This window comes from Muscardinus avellanarius (assembly GCF_963383645.1).
Source record: "Muscardinus avellanarius genome assembly, chromosome: 15".
In the NCBI taxonomy this organism is placed as follows: domain Eukaryota; kingdom Metazoa; phylum Chordata; class Mammalia; order Rodentia; family Gliridae; genus Muscardinus; species Muscardinus avellanarius.
Window position 1 is genome coordinate 44094257 of NC_137801.1, and position 21606 is coordinate 44115862.

Below are 21606 nucleotides of genomic sequence, written 5' to 3' on the forward strand. Positions count from 1 at the left end.
CAAATGCTGGGATTACAAGCACCACACTCGTCTTCAGGTGAACTTTTATCCTTTCCCCACTCACTATTCTCACAAAGCATGGGATCTGCTCTTTGTGTGTGATTGTTGTAAAGACATATTAATCTCATCTAACATGACTTGCTGAAAAAGAAGAAGTGCACATAGAAAAAGACCTAGCAGAGACTGTGTCTCAGAAAGTGCCACAAAAACTCTTTAGGACCAAGATTTGCAAGAGAGCAACTATTATGTTCCTTGAGAAATCTGACTTTTCTTTCCAAAGACAGAAACAGGTACATACTTGATGTGCTTTTTCCTAAATACTTACTAAATTGTCAAGTAATCATGCCAACTTTTATGATCCCTAGGTTGGCATACAGATATTAAATGATTAATTTAACAACTAAAGTTTATATATGCTTTTATACACTTGTACTAATAGGACATGTGAATTTAGGATATGAAAATTAAATTTGGAAGTATTATAACCAGATGGTACTTAAAACCAAGGGTTAGAATTGAGTCCCCAGGGGCATGTGTATAGTGAAAAGAAACAACTAGAGCTAAAATATAGAGGTCTCTAAGGTGAGAGACTAGTAGAAAAGTAGAAGGGGAGAGAGGAAACGAAAAACTTGTGAAAGAAACAGTTCAAATTATGTTGTGTTCAGTCTCATTATTATGGGGAGAGGTGGGTAGAAGGTGAGATCTGAGAAAATATACCAAGACCTGTGTACATATTTGTTTGTATGACTTTTAATCTTCCTATGATGGATAATTTTTATGTACCAATAAAAACATAAAAAATAAGTAACAGTTTACCAGAGGAAAGAAAGATCATGGAGCAGAGAAAGAACCAGAAAAGGAGATTGAGGGGAAGCAACAAAAAGATAAAAAAAAAAATAATACGGGAAAGTCTAGAGAACAAGTGAGCAAGTGTTCTAGGAAAATAAATTATCAACCATTTAAAATGCTGCTTTCCATGTAATTATTATTTTTCAACAATATTTAGTTAAAAGATTATTATTTCCACCACCAAATGTTTGTGGAAACCTTGTCAAAAATAACTTGATAATATAGGGAAGAATTTAGCTCTAGGCTTGTATTTAACTCCAATGGTTTATATATCTGCCTTTAGAACCGTACTACACTGTTTCAATTATTGTAGCTTTATATGGTTTGAAATCAGAAAATATATATCTTCTAGCTTTGTTCTTTTTCAAGATCGTTTTGGGTATCTAGAATCCATATTCCATATTAGGATAGATTTTTTTTCTGAAAAATAAATATATAAATATATTCCGAGGCCAGGATAAAAGCCTGCCGAGGGGTTAGGCCGGTGCTGGGGCCAGCGAGGCCGGCATCGGAGCCTGCCGTGAGGCAAGGCCGATACTGGGGCCTCCCAGGCCAGGATAAGAACCTGCTGAGGGGTTAGGCCGGTGCTGGAGCCAGTGAGACCGGCATCGCAGACTGCCGTGATGGCATGGCTGGTGCTGGGACCTCTGAGGCCAGTATCGGAGCCGGCCGAGGGGTTAGGCCGGTGCTGGGGCCAGCGAGGCCAGCACTGGAGCCTGCCATGAGGCAAGGCCGGTACTGGGGCCTCCGAGGCCGGGATTGGAGCCTGCCGAGAGGTGAGGCTGATACTAGGGCCAGCGAGGCCGGCATTGGAGCCTGCCGTGAGGCAAGGCCAGTGCTGAGGCTTCCGAGGCTGGGATTGGAGCCTGCCTTGAGGCAAGGCCGGTACTGGGGCCTCTGAGGCCAGGATAAGAGCCTGCCGAGGGGTTAGGCCGGTGCTGGGGCCAGTGAGGCCGGCATTGGAGCCTGCTGTGAGGCAAGGCCGGTACTGGGGCCTCCGAGGTCAGGATAACAACCTGCCGAAGGGCTAGACCAGTGCTGGGGCCAGCAAGACTGGCATCGGAGTCGGCCGTGAGGCAAGGCCAGCATCGGAGCCTGCCGTGAGACATGGCCAGTGCTGGGGCCTCCTAACCCGGGAACGGAACATGCCGAGGGGTTAGGCCAGTGCTGGGGCCAACAAGGCCGGCATTGGAGCCTGCCGTGAGGCTAGGCCAGTGCTGGGGCCTCCGAGGCCGGGATTGGAATCCTGCCAAGGGGTTAGGCCGGTGCAGGGGCCAATGGCCAGCATCAGAGCCTGGCGTGAGGCAAGTTCATTCCTGCAGCCTCCAAGGCCAGGACCAAAGCCAGCTTAAGGGTTAGACCGGTGCAGGGGCCAGCGAGACCAGAACTGGGGCCTCCCATGAGGCAAGGCCGCTGCTTGAGCCAACGAGCTCTGGATCAGTCCACTGAGTAGCCAGGCCACTACTGGGACCATCAAGAGTGGGATCGGTACTTGCAACGCAGCATGCACAGAGAAATATCGCAGAAAATATAAATCAGACGCTTCTCTTAATCAGCAATAACTAGGAGGAAAAGGGCAACAGGAAGAGGTTGAGCTATAGAAAGGGCCCTATAGTGAAGCAAGTAATGTGACCAATCAGAGGGTATGTAATACTGGAGGACGGAGCCTCTTTAAAACGCAGGAGGTACATAAACAAATGTATCAAAGTAAATCACCAAAGAAGTGGGATGGAGGGGGGGAGGGAATGGGATGGGGGCTGGAGGAGGGCTAATTGGATGATATGTGCTTGTATATCCTCTCAAGTCTTGTACTCCAATGTGATTGATATATGACTACAATGCACCAATTTAAAAAATAAATTAATAAAAAAATAAATTAAAAAATATATTGTATATCCAAAGACAATGTAAACAGAGTTAAAAGTTACTGATAGAATGGGATAAAATATTTCCAAATCCTATATCTGAAGGTATATTAATATTCCAACTAGAAATCCTAAAAATCAGCAACAATAAAAGCAAGCAACACAATTTAGAAATAGGTAAAAGACTAACATAAATAATGAATCTCCACAGATAACCAATCTTAGTTGTCTGTTGGATGATGTGTGCTTGTATATCCTCTCAAGTCTTGTACTCCAATGTGATTGATATATGACTACAATGCACCAATTTAAAAAATAAATTAATAAAAATAAATAAATATATGATAGTTTCACCTAAAAAAATAGAAAAAAATATTCTCTTGTAAGAAAGGAAGCAAAAAGAAATATTGAAATGTTATCTTTAAGTCATCAAAAGCTTGGTATCAGACAAATGAAACTGTTATGTGAGAGTATCATTTTTAATTTTGGATAAATTGCTATAATACTAGATATCAACCACTAAGCCAAGCATGGGAAGGAGGGATAGGGAGTGAATGGGGTGGGGATCGGGTGGGGGCTGACTGGGTGATGTGTGCATGTATGTCTACAAAAGTTTGTATCCCACTATGATGTATGAATACAGTGCACCAATAAAAAATAAAATAAAATAAAATGCTGCTTGTACTCTAGGGAAAAAAGAACAGAGGATAGGATGGATGCTGATGATTACTGTTAACCCTAATAAGAAAAGTGAAATTATCATTTTGCTAACTAAATTCTTCACTCCTGATTGGTAGAGCTTATATACATAGGTAATCAAAACTTAGAGTTCAATTCCAAAATTATTTTATACTGATATTGTCTCAAACTCTGAACATCATTTTTATAAAATTTATGATATTTCAATATAAATTGCAGGGGTTTTCTCAAGAAAGCCCACTTCTTACCATTGTTAACAATGGAGCCACAACAAAAAAAAAATAGAGAATTATGACTCTTTAAAGCACCCAATAATTTATCATGACAAATACACACACTTAGGTAACCACAGCAAGGTAAAAACACTTCCTTCACCTTCAAAAATTTCAGTGAATCCTGCAGTGGTCAATTCTTCCCTAAACTCCAGGGTCTTAAGACCATTCATTATATTTTTCTTCCTATATTTTCATCATTTCTAGAATATCCTATAAGTGCAATTGTACATCTTATTATATAAAAATGTTTCATAGGTAAATATATAATGCATTAATTTTAAATGCTTAAATTTTTCTTTCTCTCCTACTATTATAGCTTTGATCTTAAGATGTTTCAAGAAAGACCCATAATAATCTCCTGCTATAACCTCAGCCTCTAGAAGCTCTTTAGGTCCTTTGAGCTTTCCAACAATTGATTTATAACTCATCAGACATTTATTAACCAAACATTTATTGTTTCACTTTATATTCAGAATCCCTCTGCTGTTGTTTCACATGTATATGCACAGACTAATATAAACATTTCTATTTTGAAATTGTGTCCAGTTCCTGATATTTTGATCACTCATGCAGTACCTAAATATAATCATCCTCTAATATATTTATTGAAAATGTGGCAGCAACATTGCTTATCAAATCACGATGTTAATTCTCAACAATGCTAAACTTAGGAGTAGTAACTACATATAAATTCTACATGTGAATAATATCTATATATTTTTTTCCATTTCAACATCTCTTATTAGCACAGAGGTATACTTCCAGAGTTTTCTCTTTCATGTACATATAAAGCATATAAAATTATACATCTGGCCTCATGCCAGGAATAAGGACTGACAGAATATGAAATCCTGGGGATAATGGGGATCTAGCTACTTCTTTTCCAAGACTATTTTTCAAACTGAGTCAGAAACTGAAAAGACAGATGAAACTGGGGCAACCCAGTGACTAGAGAGCAACGAAAAAAAGTTATGTCTTCTTCCATAAAAACATATTAACTAAGATTTCAGTTTTAATAGTAATACTTTATGTTATAACTAAGCTTCAAATTTAATGAACTTTCCATTTATATGCTGATCTAAATAAATAAATAGCAAATTGCACATGGAATGTCAAATTAATAATAAAGAAAATTAATAAAAGTGAAAAACATCTACATATATGCCCACATTCATATCAGGGGAAAGCAAAGAACCTGGTTTATTTTTCAAAATGACCTTTTTGAAGGAGTTCATATTATTTATAATTTTCCTGGAATTTTCCATGGCATAGCATAATATTTTTTAACACAAGCTGGCATTTTTGTTTTAGGAAATTATAAGTAACTTATGAGTGATCTGTTTACTGCATGAGGAAATATGCTATTTTATTCAAGAGGCCATGGAACTGAACAAATAAAGGAACCATAGCAGAGAAAATAAAATTACAGTCTTAGGAATAAGAAAGTATCCCATTCATTTTGGCACCATGACTATTTAAATGCTGCCACTAGACAGGATTTTGAACAAATGCCCTTTTCGGCATACAATTTAAATACCGAAATTGACATATTGGGCATGCAGCACACATTAGAACATTGCTATTTCTGTTCCAGATGTGTTTGATTGACCTTGAATAAATGTCAAGAAATATACCTTCCATTTTATTTTTTTCTGACCATAATTCCTTCATATTTAATGATTGCTCCATCATTTATAACATGTACTCTGTTTAAGGGGTAGGTACAGGTGCAATTCAGTAGATAAAAGAAAAATCATATTCTAATACACTAAATAGAAGGGGGACCAGTGGTTGAATAAAGTATTTCTACTACCGATACAATAGGTATTGTTTTATTTTCTGTAGATTTCAAGAAAATTAAACTTTAGAACAGCAACTAGAATATAATAAAAACAACGTGGCCAGTATATTTTATCATTAGGCATTTTTTTCTCAGCCTATGTTGGAAATACTTGAAGCAAACGGAGATTCATTTTTTCTTTCTTTTTTTATCTTTGAGAGGGCATTTCATTAACATTATTAGAAATTATGCCCAGAAAAAGCCATTAACATTAATGGAAACTATTCATGAAAAAAGCTTTAGATTAATTTTTTGTCTTTTAAGGAGCTTATACATGTACCTGTCCAAAAAATAAAGGATGGTAAGATTCTGATCACATTTTTGTCTCATTTTTTAAATTATATATTTTATTACATTATGTGGAATATATCATAATTTGGAATCAGCATAAGAAAACTTAAGCTGCAATAATATTTACTCTCTCAATAAGTAAGAAACTTTCACAACCATATGTCTTACTGAAAGTCACTGGGCAAGCTATAGGACCATTATTCTCATGAGCATCCTCTTTGCTTCCAATTAGGGTGCCTGCTAGGAGTTGAAATGATTATCAGTAAATATAAATTTAATAGTTTAGCTTTGCATTTCCCCTGGCACTCTTGGTTCCTCATCCACTGGGGAGATAATGCGAATCAGAACCTATCCACAGAACATATGACAATAACCAAATCTGAGCTTACATGTGGGAGAACTGAAAGGGCAAAGCAAAATAAAGAGTAAAAAGGAAAAAAAATCATTATTTAATATTTGCTTTACCTTTTCATTAACTCACTGCTCTAATTTTAAAACTGTAAGCAAATCTCAAAGCATTTTTATTAGTGTACTGTAATTACACATCTTGATGAAGTTCAGGGTGCACTCAGTACTCATTGAGCCCTCTTCCATTCCCAGCCTATTCCCTCCCATGCTCAGCATAGTGATTGACTCTGATAAGTTTGTGTATGTACATAATTTCCATTGAGGTGTTACCCTCTTCATCCCTCCAATCTCCCTCAATTAGGTTACCTTCTTCACTCCTCTTTTCTCTGAAGTCACTCCTATATCCTGTTTTCTCTCTAGCTTCTATATATTAATGAGAACATCCAATTTTTCACCTCTTGTGACTGACTAATCTCTCTTAGCACAATGTTCTAGAGTTCCATCCATTTCCCTGCAAATGATGTAATTTTGTTCTTTGTAACTGAGTGTAATTCCATTGTGTACATATCCCATAATTTTGTAATCTATTCATCTGTTGTTGGGACATTTGGGCTGGTTCCATAGTTTGTCAATTGTGAATTTTGCAGCTGTGAACATAGATACACATGCATTACTCTGGTAGTTTGGTTCTTATTCTTTTGAATAGATACCCAGGAGTGATATTGCTGGGTCATATGGTAGATTCATTCCTATTCTTCTGAGGATCCTCCACACTGTTTTCCAAAGTAGTTATATTAGTTTGCAATCCCACCAATAATGTATTAAAGTTCCTACTTCTTCACATCCTTGCCAGCATTGATTTTTATTTGTATATTGAATGGTTGCCATTCTAATTGGGATTAGGTAAAACCTCAGGGTAGTTTTGATTAGCACCTCTCTGATCATCAGGAATCCATAGAAAACTGACCACAGGTTTTGGTCTAATCTTCTCTTATAGACACCTTACCATACATCTTATCACTTATCTCTTCACATAAGGGACACAAGAACAGCAAAACAGCACATTTCAGGAAGTGTTATGACTGTTATAGGATGACAGTAAATTAATCAAATATGAAATTTTCATGTTCTGTTTTTAATACCATCATAAATAGCTCTGAAGTCTTAAATAGTAGAAAAATATGCCTTCACACTTTCTTCCATGTGTGATAAAGGTGAAATACAATATAAAGAAAAAGAAAAATATTCTGGAAACAGAAGAACAATTTTAAGAATAACCTGAGGGCAAAGATAAATCCCACAGAGCATCAAGCAAAAATGAGCTTAGTAAAAGGAGTTTTTGCTTGGTGTGGTGGTTCATGCTTATAATCTCTGTACTTGGGAGGCTGAGACAGGAGGATAGAAGGTTTGAGGACAGTGTCAGCAAGTAGTGAGACTCTCTTCAACCTAGGGAGATCCTGTTTCCAAATAGGAAATAAAATCAGGTGCAGCTCAAAGGTAGAATGCCTCTGGGTCCAATCCTCAATACTACACATACAAATACAAACACACACACACACACACACACACACACACACACACACACAACTTTTCTAGCTGGGTGTGGCAGTCCATACCTCTACTAGCAGTACTAGGAAGGCTAATACAGGAAAATTGCAGGTTTGAGGCCAGCCTCAGCAGTTTAGGAAACCCATAAGCAACTCAGTGAGACCTGGTTTTAAAATAAAAACTAAAAAGGGCTGGGGATGTATTCAGAGGTAGAATACATTCTTTAACCATAAACTGTCTTCATCACTATTCCATACATAAAATAGCTGAAAGATTGGTAGGAGAAAAAATTAAGGCATGGCAGTTGATCAAATATTTTTAAAGCTACTGAGTCAAGCAGAGATATCTTTGATCTTTACTCTGAGAGCAGGTTGCTTGTCTAACTCAACATTGCCTGGCACATGAGAGAGGCTATAATTGAAAAGATATGTCCTAGGAGACATGAGATTGGTGGTGCTAGGACAGAAACTGAAAAGTGGAATGAGAGAGAAGTAAGACAAGGAGTCTTTATGACATCTTTCACCTCTTCCTCCTCTTGAATCAATGTGCTCTGATGTTTTAGCCAGATTGAGTTAAATTTATTTCTTTTACATGTGCAAGTCTCCCAATTCATACAGTAACACGGAGAAATGTATTATTTTTGGCAATGAAAGGCAGGGTTTAAACTACAAATATTTATATTGGTTGAGTTCTAAAAATATAAAGATAATTTGCTTCTTATGATAATAAAATAAATGCCATGAATTGCTGAATACATATTTCATAATCAAAAGAATAACCCAAAGACAATGTGAGTTATTTAAAACTAAAGGTTGCTATACATTGAATTAAAAAATGAATAAAGGTATCATGATCAGCAAAAAAATACTGAAACAAATTAATCTTCAAAGGAAACCATTATGATTTGCCGATCTATTAGTTGATGCCACAAATAACCAAACATACAAGAAAAATCATGCAAATGTCTAACTTTTGCAATATTTATTGGAATAATAAAGCAATTTTTCTTGGAGTACAACCGATAGAAAACAAGAAGGAAAAAAGTCAGGTTTCTTTGTTCAAAGCTCCTGTTTTATCTCTGCTTAAAATTAAAGAATTAGACATATCTCTGACTACTTCATATGCATCCTCTCTCTAAAACTGGATATAATTTAGCAAAGCAAGATGCTGAGAATTTTATTGCCTTGGCAGATTTCCACTGGAATATAATTAAAGGGCAGCATTTCTTCCACACAAAGGTGTAGAAATTTAAATTCAAATTTATATAGGAGTGGTGCATTCAAATAAAATAATTATTGGATATCTGAAAAGAAAAAAAGAGCTAACAAGTTACACAAAATTTTTATTTTATTTAAACAATATGCTAAGTTCCATAAACAACATATAACAGAATATGGAACTGAGATTATGGACCAATCTGATTGCTTTTGAATGGGATGTCTTTATAGACTCACCATGCAAAAATTAAAGAAGGTCATTTTAAGATGAGGCACTGACCAGATAATATGAAATACATTGGCTACTCCATAAAAAGCTAAAATAAACAACAGTAAAAGTACCTATTTGCTGCCAGGGAGAAAGTCTTCATGTTCTTTTGACTTTTTACTTACATTGACTCCAAAATACAATAAAAGTATTTCATAGTTGAAATTTATATGCACCTAAATATTTTACACACACACACACACACACACACACACACACACACACACACACTACTGAAATACTCAGGGGGCATCCTACCTCTGTACTACATCTCTAGTCCTGTTTATTTTTTGTTTAATGCAAGGTCATTAAATTACTTCCCAAGTATTATGATAAGCACACAGGTTACCTCATCTATTCCTTTGTAACAACTTTATAAGTAGGTTATTATTCCCATTTAGCAGAAAAGAGAAATTAGGAACAGTAATTAAATTTTCCCAAATTGAAAACATCATTCTACTAATTGCTTCCCTTGCTTTGACATCCATAGAAATGAATATTTCTATTTTTCCATATGAAATACATTCTCTTTTTTTAAAATATTTTATTGGTGCACTGTATTCATACGTCATAGTGGGATACAAAAAACTTTTGTAGACATACATGCACACATCGCCCAGTCAACCCCCACCCGATCCCCACCCCATTCCCTCCCCATCCCTCCTTCCCATGCTTGGCTTAGTGGTTAACATCAAGTATTATAACAATTTATCCAAAATTAAAAATGATAATCTCACATAACAGTTTCATTTGTCTGATACCAAGATTTTGATAACTTAAAGATAACATTTCAATATTTCTTTTTGCTTTCTTTCTTACCAGAGAATAATTTTTTTCTTTTTTTTTAGGTGAAACTATCATATATTTATATATTTGTTTTTCAGAAAAAATCTATCCTAATATGGAATATGGACTCTAGATACCCCAAACGATCTCAAAAAAGAACAAAGCTAGAAGATATATATTTTCTAATTTCAAACCTTAAAAGCTACAATAATTGAAACAGTGTAGTACTGTTCTAAAGGCAGATATATAAACCATTGGAGTTAAATAAAAGCCTAGAGATACATTCTTCCATATATTGTCAAGTTATTTTTGACAAGGTTTCCACGAACATTTGGTGGTGGAAAAAATAATCTTTTAACTAAATATTGTTGAAAAATAATAATTACATGAAAGAGAATAAAATTGGACCCTTACCTAATCCCATATACAAATATTAACTCAAAATAGATAAAAGACCTAAATATAAATCTTAAGACTATAAACTTTTAGAAGAAATCTGGGTCATAAAACCTTACAACATTGAAATTGGCAGTGATTTCTTGGATATGATTTCAATGGCACAGGCAACAAAAGGGTATACAAACTCCCTAACAAATAAAATATTGTATATCCAAAGATAATGTAAACAGAGTTAAAAGTTACTGATAGAATGGGATAAAATATTTTCAAATGCTGTATCTGAAGGTATATTAATATTCCAACTAGAAATCCTAAAAATTAGCAACAATAAAAGCAAACAATACAATTTAGAGATAGGTAAAAGACTAACATAAATAATGAATCTCCACAGATAACCAATCTTAGTTGTCTGTTGGATGGAAAATCTTGTTTCTCTGGTTCTGGTGTTTGTAGTTAATCTCTTTGAGTATTTTCTCTAGTGCTGGTTTTGAAGACATAAATTTCTTCAGTTTCTGTTTGTCATGGAAGCTTCTTATTTCCCCATCTAATTTGATAGAAAGTTTTTCTGGGTAGAAAATTTTTGGCTGGAAGTTGTTTTCTTTCAGAGTTTGGAATATGTTACTCCAAGCCCTTCTGGCTCTCATGACTTGGTTTGGGAAGTCTGGAGTGATTCTAATTGTTTTGCCTCTGAATGTCACTTGGCCCTTTGTTTTTGTTGCCTTTAAGATTCTCTGCTTGGCTTCCACATTGGTCATTTTGACAATTATATGGCGTGGGGATCCTCTTCTCTGATCCTGTCTAAAGGGAGTTCTATAAGTTTCCTGGACCTGTGTATCAACCTCTTGCTCTATGTTTGGAAAATTTTCTGCTATTACTTCCTTGAAGAGATTGTTGATCCCTTTGGTTTCACCTTCTTTTCCCTCCTCTATTCCAATTATTCTTAGGTTAGCTCTCTTAAAATGGGCCCATATTTCTTCAATGTCAGATTGCTGCTTTGGATATTTTTTTCTAGATTAGAAACTATGTGTTCATTTTTGGAATGATCATCTTCTAAGAGAGAGATTCTGTTCTCCATGTGGTCTAATTGGTTGTTTGTGCTTTGAATTGAGGCCTTTACTTCATTAATTGCATCCTTTATCTCTTTTTGGCTCTCTCTGAGTTCTTTTCGAAGCACCTCTATTATTTCTACAGTTATTTTCCTGATTTGATCTTCTAGAAATCTCTGAATTTCTGTTTTATCGGGTTCTGATGTTGTGGGATTGTGGGCATTCATTGCTCCATTGTTATTCCTCTTTCCCATGATTTCGGGAGTTTGTGCCTTCTCTGGGTTCTTCCCTTGGGTCACTAAGACTTCACTTAAGGTGCTCTGGATCTCAAGTCTGTGGTATCTCATTCACCACTACTCCTTTACTGGGTTGTATCGCAGAGCCTCAGACCCAAGGAGTCGATAGAGGCTGCTTTAGACTATGGGGGCTGCCATGTTGCACATTCTCATATGGTGTGATATCTTTGCCACTGCCACTCCCCCACTGGGTCAAGTCCCTGGGAGTCAGTACTGGGATTTCTCCACTGGGGCCCACAATTTGACTCACTGTTGTTGAATACGCAGATGGAGCTGTAGTGGACTCCGTGAGTTCGCTGCTGCTGCCGCTGGTGGCAATATGGCGCCACTGCCATGCCCTCAGCCGTGAGGCTGGAATATTTCTTCTCTGTTTTTGAGCTCTTCTCTGAGACCCTGCAGCTTGTGCTGAGCCCAGCCACTGGGAGCTTAAGATGCTCCCCGCGCTGAAAAATCTGCCGAATCCCGCCGGGCTCTTCTGCAGCAGCTCACCTCAGCTCGCTGTTCAGGCTCTTCAGCAGTGGCTCACCTCGGCTCATTGTCCACCACTCTTCTCTGGAGCCTGGTGGGCTGTTGAATGAGTTGGTCTGAAGCCGTCTGGTGAGCTCGCCACTTCCGCCGGCAGTAAGGCGCTACTGCCGCGTCCTCGGCCGTGAGGCTGGCGTATCTCCTCTGTGGCTCTAAGCTCCGTTATGAGACCCTCTCCTCTGTGGGGTTGGTGATTTTTTTACTTCTCTGGTGATGGTGTTTTCTGGCTATGAAAGGCGCTGGTTTTGTGGTAATAGAGATTGGTTGTTAGCGGGGCTCTTGAGCCCTGCTTTTCTCGGTCGCCATCTTCCCAGAAGTCTCTCTTTTTTAGAAGATTGAAACCAGAGTGCTTTATATTTGAGCTATATGCCCAGATTTTTACTAATTCTATTAATTAATTTATTTATTAATTTTTCAGTACTGGAGATTGAACCAAGGACATTTCACTTATAGGCTATATGTCAGCCCTATTTTTTATTCTTTATTTTGAAACAGGGTCTCACTAAGTAGCTGAGGCTGGCCACGAACCTTTGATCCTCCTGTCTCAGCCTCCCAGGTACTGGGATTAGAAGCATGTACCACCATGCCCAGTTTCTGTTTTTCTTTCTTTTTTTTTTTTTTTTTTGAAACAAGGTTTATCTAAGTTGCCTGTTTGCTAGCTTTGAACTTGTAATCCTTCTGTCTCAACTTCCCAAGTGCTGGGATTATAGGCATAAGCTACAGTGCCTGGATAAGGATATTCTTAATGGCCTCTGTGCTCCAATCTGTACAGAGGGTTCAAAATTTCCCTTAATTCCCTTGTTCTACCCAGAAAAGAAAATCTTCTGATAGTATTCACAAATAGAAGGTGATGAGTTGTTAGTAAGACAAGCAACAAACTTCTTCCTCAGGGTTTCTTCTTGTCAGGAAGCCAAGCAAGAACCAACTGACAGCCCATAAAATAATAGGACCCTCTGTTTCCAAAACTGTTTCTCAGAAGGGCAAGAACCTACCCAGTTCATTGAGTAAGAGAATAGCAAACTATCTGGATTAATAAAATAATTAGAAATTAAGGGACCTACTCTCCTCTTAAGTAGCTCTCAAATTGTATCCAAGGAAATCTGTTACATACTATGTCCTCTATGCTGTCTTCATGAAATGAAAAATATACACTCAAACAAGCAAAATCTCCCACAAACAAACAAAAAGAACATATAAACTCCAAAAAAACAAGTGCTTTGCATCAGAACAAATTTGGAAAGTTCTAGGTTAAATACAGTTCGGCTTCCATTATTAACCTTATATATACTAATAAGCGTTGTGAATTTCAAAAACGTTCAAAGTTCGCTTACAATCTGCCCAAGCCTTTTGGGAAACCTTCTTTATGTTTCTCCCATGAGAAGTCTTGACATAATGCATTAGGCTCAGGGTTCAGATAATTGGAAACATGGCCAATTCCTTTCCAAAAGTAAAGACTATTATTTAATAATAAAGTAACCCAAATATTTTTGCATGAATATGTACCAGTTTAATATAATTATGTCTTGATAGGTACCATATTTGAAAATCCAATTCTTTCTTGAAATCATCTTCAGACATCACTTGAGCACTTCTGAAGTTCACATTAATTTTACAGAAATCTTAAATTCTCCGAAGCAAATATTTAATGGGGTAAAGTTCTGGAACATCCATAAAGGCTAGTGTTTCAAGGACAACCTATTCATTTGAATATCACTGGTAAGACTTTACTATGCTTACTCTATTATTATGAGTAGACTTAGCACCTTATTTGGAAAACTTATATTTTCAAGATATAACCAAGCTCAGTTTTGTAATTTCTAACCATGCACAGAGTTGAAGCAGTTACAGCCACCCAATTTAGGAGGTTTAGGTCACCTGAAGATGGGAATGATTTCCACAGAGCAGGGAGTCTTTTACATCTCTGCAATCTCTAAAGTGCTTGGCACAGAGTTTACACCAAGTTCAACAAATGTTTCTTCAATAAAGAAAAATGTTCTGTGGTCATTTACAGTATAAAGCAGTTTTCATCTTCAAAGCACTTTATTCACACCAATTTAGCTATTTACAGTTTGCTGATGAGTAAATGACTAGAGAGGCTAAATGGGCTGTTAAAGGCCAGAAAAAGGAAACCTTGCCTGTCAGAAATAGAAATTTGCAATTACTGATTACTGGTAATATGTTTCTGGATTTTCTTAGGGAAAAACAAAACAAAAAGAACAAACAAATAAGCAGCAGTTGCAGAAACAAACACATTAGACAAAAACAGCTCTGTTGAATAGCTGTAAACAAAGGTTTCTTTGTACATATTCTTTGTCAGCAGTTTTGATACATACTATATTGCAGAATTAGCTCTTTCTCTTTACAATTCTAAAACGGCTTCCAGGTGCTATATGCCATTTACCCAGGAATTGAGAAGCATTTGACCTTAAGCTTATTTTGCTCTTCCAAGGAACTGTATAGATCCAAAGGTAGGTAGCAGCATCATAATTTCAAAATAGACATTAAGGCAATTTAAAAATCTCTTGAATCCTACTACACATATAAGTGCACATGGAGACTGTCAGATCGGTATAGTTATGCTACTTCATACATTTCTTTATGGGCTAGTTTACATCCCCTAACTCATTCTTTCAAAATGTCTTATTTTGCTGTGAATTGGGAGAGAAGATTTATTGGTTATGTGTTGCTTTAGCTTTCAGTTTTTTCCTCTCTTCTTTAGAGACCTTGACTTTCTCAAAATAGCTTCCTAGGAAAAAATATAAAAAGGTCTTGTGTACATAGATCCTGAAAGCCAGTTTGAAGAGTAGCCCAGTTAGGAGATCAGTATTGAGGTTTCTCAAAAGACTATGAAAGGGACCACCATATGACCCAGCTAAACCACTCAGTATTTTCCCAAAAGAATTAAAGTGAGAATACTATAGCCAAACATATATAATGTTTATAGCAGCACAATTCACAATTGCCACTTTATGTAAACAACTCAAATGTCCATCAAAAGATGAATGAAGAAAATGTGGTAAACATACAGACAATAGAATCCTATAAAGACAACTATAATGAAAAAGGTAATTATATCATTTCAAGAAAAATGAATGGAGCTACAGAATATTATGCTAAAGGACATCTGCCAGTCTCAGAAAGGCAAGGGTTGTATGTTTTCTCTCATACATAGAACCTTGAGAAAAAATAGTAAATAAAAGAGATTTTAGATACATGTAGAAACTAGTATAATAGTGGGAGTTGTGAGGGGGAAAAGGACTGAGAAAGGAAACAGTTCAAATGATACTATGGTAATATATAAAGGTATTAAAACCAATTTCACTAACATGTATAAGGAGGGAGGAGTGGGTAGTGGGGTGGGATGCAGAGGAAATGCACTAAGAACTGTACATGTTGTGTGCTTCTATCACACTGAACCTCACTATGTTGCATAATCACAAGCACTAAAAAAAGTGTAAAAATATAAAAACAAAAGAAGTATTTTAAAAAAGAGAGAAGAGTGTAGCCATAGTGGTGCACAATTGTAATCCCAGTACTTGGGGGGCTGAGACAGGAGGATCTGGATACTTGACCAGGCTCAGCTTCTTAGTGAGGCCTTCTGGAATTTAGTGAGTCCCTGTTTCCAAATAAAGAATAAGAAATCAGGGCTAGGGGGTGTAGCTCAGAGGTAAAATGCCCATGGGTCCAATCCCCAGCACCACAAAAAAAAAAAAAAAAAAAAAAAAAAAAGGAGAAAGGTACTAAACATCTGGCATCATGGGGTACTTTACCATTCACTTCTCTCTACCCCATTGAAATGTATGCAATTAAGTCACACAAAACTTCTTTCTCTTACTCCCAACGTTACAGTTCATGGGATAAAAAAAGAACTTATTCCTACCTAGTCAATGATATTTAATTTGTGCATAAAATTATATTTATAAATGGGGAGAAGAAAGTGCAAGGGAGATAGTACATATTGGAAATTTAGAACAAGAGAAAAATAACTGATCTAAGACCAACACAAGTGGTAGGCTGCAGAGAATGCTGTTTAAAGAATTTGGAGAAAGCACATTTTTACCTAGCTGTCTAGGACTTGGACTGGCAGACACTGGCCATGGAAAGGTAGAAGATGTAGGAGAAGTATCTGAAGCAAAGTATTGTCACAGGGCAAGACTGAGGTCCACAGGAAACTTTTTTCCCTAGATTTAATAGGGCTGCTGGGCATAGGCCTAAATATAGCCTCCAGCATACACGTTGCTGACAAGTAAGGGATCAGGTCTATAGAGAAGGGAATGATAAATGTTTGTCAGAACCACTGAGAATTTTCCAGGGACAAATTGTGTTACATACATGAGTGGAGCAGATAGGACATACTGCACCCACATTTCCATCAGCTGCATGGTACCAAATGGGTTGTTCTCTAGGTATACAAGGATCTTTGGATTTCCTGACAATTTTTTAGATTCTGATCCCAGGCAAAAATTCAAGAAAAAAAGTTGACAAGCCATTTGATGCCATGGCAAAAATAATAATAATAATAATAATAATAATAATAATAATAATAATAATAATAAAAATAAATTAAAGGAGAAAAGAACAATCCTTGTTCTCCAGTTAAGAAAGGTTTTTTTTTTTTTTTTGGGGGGGGGGTGTACCTGTAGCCACATAAATACTCAAGAGCAGGGAGAGTCTTAGTTATCATCTGCTTACTGTTTACTATTAAAAAGTAAGGAAACAAGCCTCAATAAATTATTTTCCCAAACCACACATCCAGCTAACACAGTGGTGACAGGAGAGCACTTATTTGCTTGTTCCTATAATTCTTCTTTAATTTGAAAACATCCAATGAAGCAGAACACCTAATAAAAGCTAATTAGAAACAGGTAGAGCCTTCAGACCTTTACTAACCTCTGGAGTCGAAGTGTCTCTTTCACTTGTCTGGTCAGATGAATGTAACTAAACAATACATCTTGACTTGAAGAGACAAGACTATACTTGCATGCCCTGGAAAAAACAGACCCTGAACACAGAAATCTCATGCCCTTCAGCAAAGAACTTCCAAGTACACCTTAGTTAAGGCAACCAGTCAAGGAATAAAACTATGGAAAATCACCCATGTGACCCGATGTTAATTTAGAGCCACGATGATTTTTTTTTGAGAAGCAACAAAAATTGGTTTTGAGGCATAGCTGTCAACACTAACCAACAAATAACCAGATAAAGAAAAATCAAAATATCAAAGGAAGCCAGACATGGTAGTGCACACTGGTAATTTCAGTACTTGGGAGACAGAAACAAGAGGATGGCAGGTTTGCAGCCAGCCTCAGGAACTTAGCAAGGACCTCCACAACTTAGACTTTATTTCAAGATTAAAAACAAAACTTAAATAGGGCTGGGTGTATCTCAGAGGTAAAATGCTCTTGAATTCAATTCCCAGTTTCACAAAGAAAAGGAAGAATGAGGAGAAGAGCGATGACAATGACCACCATGAGAAGATGAAAGTTCCTCTCTTACCAGATTTTTAAGAGAAAAGCCTAGCCATAGACTATTATTAGAGATATTATGCAAAAGCTGTTCAATAAAGACTCCAGTAATGAATAACCAGGTGACATTTTCTAACAAAGTCAGTGTCTGTCACAGACAAGTAGAAGGTAAGTTTCATAGAAAGCAACTCAAATCATTAGCAAAATTCTATTCAGAAGACTCTCATCATGATTTGATAAAAATGCAGACCAAATTTTGGTCACCAATCTCAGAAACAAAAGAACAAATCATAAAAGTAAAATAGCATATTTAGGTAGGTACCCAGCCTTGTTCTAAAGAAAAGATATTGACACTGAGTCTCAGAAGTTATTCACTGATTGAAGTTATCTCTTTCACTCTTCCTTCATCACATACCAGCAGCTTTTTCTTAAATCTACTAACCACAAATGTTACTTAGTAAAATCTATTTTACCCCTTTTACACCCACTATCTCAGATTGTACATTTTCTGATTTCATCATTGATGAAAGATTCTAATGGCATTAGAAAACCCAGCTAATAACACAGCTAATAAATATCTGGTAGGTAATGCTTAAAACACCAGCAGAGATGGATGAATTTTTAAAAATCGGAGCAGTCCACCCCTCTTCTACCTCTTTCTTCCTTCTCCCCCAATAATAACTGCAAGGTCATCTGAGTGTTTCAGACAATAAAGTAAAAGTATTAAGAGTCAGAATATAATGTGGCCTTACTTAGACAATTTATCTATGCATTTACAAAGTCATTACCAGCTTCAAGGCAAAAAAAAAAATGCTTTTGCTATTATTTGAGACTTCTTTTTTTTTTTTTTTCAGTACTGGAGATGGAACCCAGGGGCATTCTACCTCTTGACTACACCCTCAGTCCTATTTTTTATGTTTTAACTTGAAACAAGGTCTTACTGAGTTGCAAAGGGCCTCACTAAGTAGGAGTTGAGACTGTCTTCAAACTGTGACCCACCTGTCTCAGCCTCCCAAATGCTGGGATTACAAGCATGTGTCACCATACCTGACTGAGACTGAATTCTTGATGGTAAGCAGATTTATAAATTCATCTGCTGAAAAAACATTTATTTATTGATATATCTTACTAGATACTGGGAAACATGGTAAAATAAATCAGGAATATTTAGCTAGAAACATTTTCCTTATAAGCCATTACAAAATATTTAAGCAGCAGTAAGGACTTGGATGAAAACAGAAAAAAAAATTTTGAAGGACCCCATATTCAAACACTGCAATAGAAAAGCAGGCATCCTTCTTTTTCTTACCAATTATAGAGTATAAATAAGCTGCCTAGTAATGTTTGATCAAAGCTGAGGCTATTATTACTTGGGTTGTAGTGTTTTAAATTTTTCATTAGGAGAGATGGATGTTTATGGATTCACTAATAGGCTTGCAGTCAAATAGTTCTATTGAGGAAATGAAAGCATTTTTGCAAAAATTTAAGACATAACATAGATAATGCAAAGCCTGAAAATTTTATTGTCTTTTATTCTGTGTAGAAGTCAAACTTATCAATGAAGAATTGCTCAGGGAATTACTCTACATTTTCTGCTTGTGTGGTCTTCAATAAAATAGATCTTTACTTTCTTCTTTTCTACAGTAATATCTCCTTGTTAGGAAAACTAAAACAAATAAATGGTTGCAGAGATCATCTTCTTATTGAGTTCTCCATTTATAAAATAATCATGAAAGTTCTAATGTAGCTATAGAAGGACAAAACTTTTTTTATTATTCACAAACAAAGGATGTTGAGTAGGACTGGATGGCATAGAGAGACAATAAAAAAATTACCTGAAAAAAAGAATAAAATGACCCAGGCACAGTAGCACCCACTTGTAATCCCAGTACTTGAGAGGCTGAGACAGGAGACTCACAGGCCAGCCTCAGCTATATAGTGAGGCCTCGGCTACATAGTGCAGCCCTCTGCAACTTAGGGAGACCCTGTTTCAAAATAAAGATAAAAATAGCTGGAAGGTAGAATGCCTTCCCAGGGTTCCATCCCAGGTATCACACACACACACACACACACACACTACAATGTTCAAAATGAGTTAAAGTTCCTGAGTTAAGAAACAAGTGGATTCAGAATATTTATTCAAGAAATCCTGAAACTTATCTAAATACAGTTTCTTCTGTTTTATTAGGAGGCCTGCCTTACAAGGTGGGCTCTTGAGATAAATCTTAACTTCTTACTTCACTTAATAGGGCTAAAAATATTTTTGTCTCTAATAACAAAGCTCATATTTCAAAAGGTCCTGGTTATTTTTTGTTAGTTGGCAAGGAACCACACTTGAACATAAACTTGATGTCTGTCTTCTTCCCTAGGATACAAAGGAACCCTAAACATTGGCTACACCATTTTGCTATAACTTTAAAGCAAAAGGAAAGAAAAGTCTCTGACTTAATCACTTAATTAGGTATCATAGTCATAAAATCCTTTGAGCAAACTGCATATCAAACTAGTATTATTTTTACTATCTGAAATGCATTATCTGGAAGATTGAATAAATAAATAATAATAATAATTTATTTGTTATGGTCCCAACTAGTATAAGTAGAAAGCTAACAGAATAAATATAGAATTGTATATTTGTATGCATCTGAGAGTAGATAAATAATTCACTTTAAGTTTGAAGAAACATGGAGAAAAAGCTTTAAAAACTAAAGAGAGCAGCCATCTTTTAACTCTATCTTATGGAATTGCAAATATCAAAGCATTTTTAATTTATTCTCAGCAAAGTCATACACCAAAGAAGGTGTAGAAAGTATAATACCACCAGTGGAAGACTCTGATAATTTTGAAAGAAAGAAACCAACCAAATTTTATTCACTTAGGCTAGAATGTGTTAATTAGCTTGCTTTTATAAGTTCACGATGTGAAGACATAACAAAATATCACATTTTATCTAATAAATATAATATAATTATTATTTGCTCATTAAAATTTTTAAAAATGGGTATGTTCATTAAACTTAGTCAAATTCCAACACTTGCAAACCAATATTTATTTATTTTTATTTTTTATTTTTTTAAATTTTTATTGGTGCATTATATTCATACATCATATTGGGGTAAACAACTTGTGTGTACAGACATGCACACATCACTGATTTAACCCCTACCCAATTCCCACCCCATTCCCTCCTCTTCCCTTCCTCCTTTGCTCGGCTTAGTGATTGACTTCGATATGTTTAAGTACATTGTGTGTTTTAGAGATTTTCCTCTTCCCCTCTCCTTTCTCCTTCTTTAGGTTGTCTTGTTTGCTCCTCTATAGGATTTTCTTTTTCATCTAGAGTTCCTCCTATGACCCAATTCTCCCTAACTCTCACATATTAGGGAAAGCATCTGATTTCTTATTTTTTATGACTGACTAATCTGACTTAGCATAATGTCCTCTAGATCCATCCATTTCCCTGAAAATGATGTAATTGAGTTTTTTTTTTTTTTTGATGGCTGAGTAAAATTCCATTGTGTACATATTCCACAGTTTTGTAATCCATTCATCTGTTGATGGACATCTTGGCTGGTTCCATAGTTTGTCTATGGTGAATTGTGCAGCTATGAACATAGATACACATGCATTAGTTTGGTAGTTTGGTTTTCTTTCTTTTGGGTAGATACCCAGAAGTGGTATTGCTGGATCAAATGGTAGATTTGTTCCCATTCTTCTGAGGATTCTCCATACTGTTTTCCAAAGTGGTTGCACTAATTTGCAATCCCACCAACAATGTCTTAGAGTTCCCACTTCTCCACATCCTCGCTAGCATCTATTGTTGTTTGTATTTTGAATGATTGTCATTCTAGTTGGAGTTAGGTGAAATCTCAGGGTAGTTTTGATTTACATC

At 36.2% G+C, this 21606-nt stretch overlaps 1 protein-coding gene across 36 annotated transcripts in view; it reads right to left on the reverse strand.

Annotated features, from left to right (window-relative positions):
• Positions 1 to 21606, reverse strand: part of NRXN1 (neurexin 1) — a gene marked incomplete at both ends in the record, with an annotated part of 1249621 nt that overhangs the window by 231244 nt on the left and 996771 nt on the right. The gene's annotated exons all lie outside the window — the stretch shown is intronic.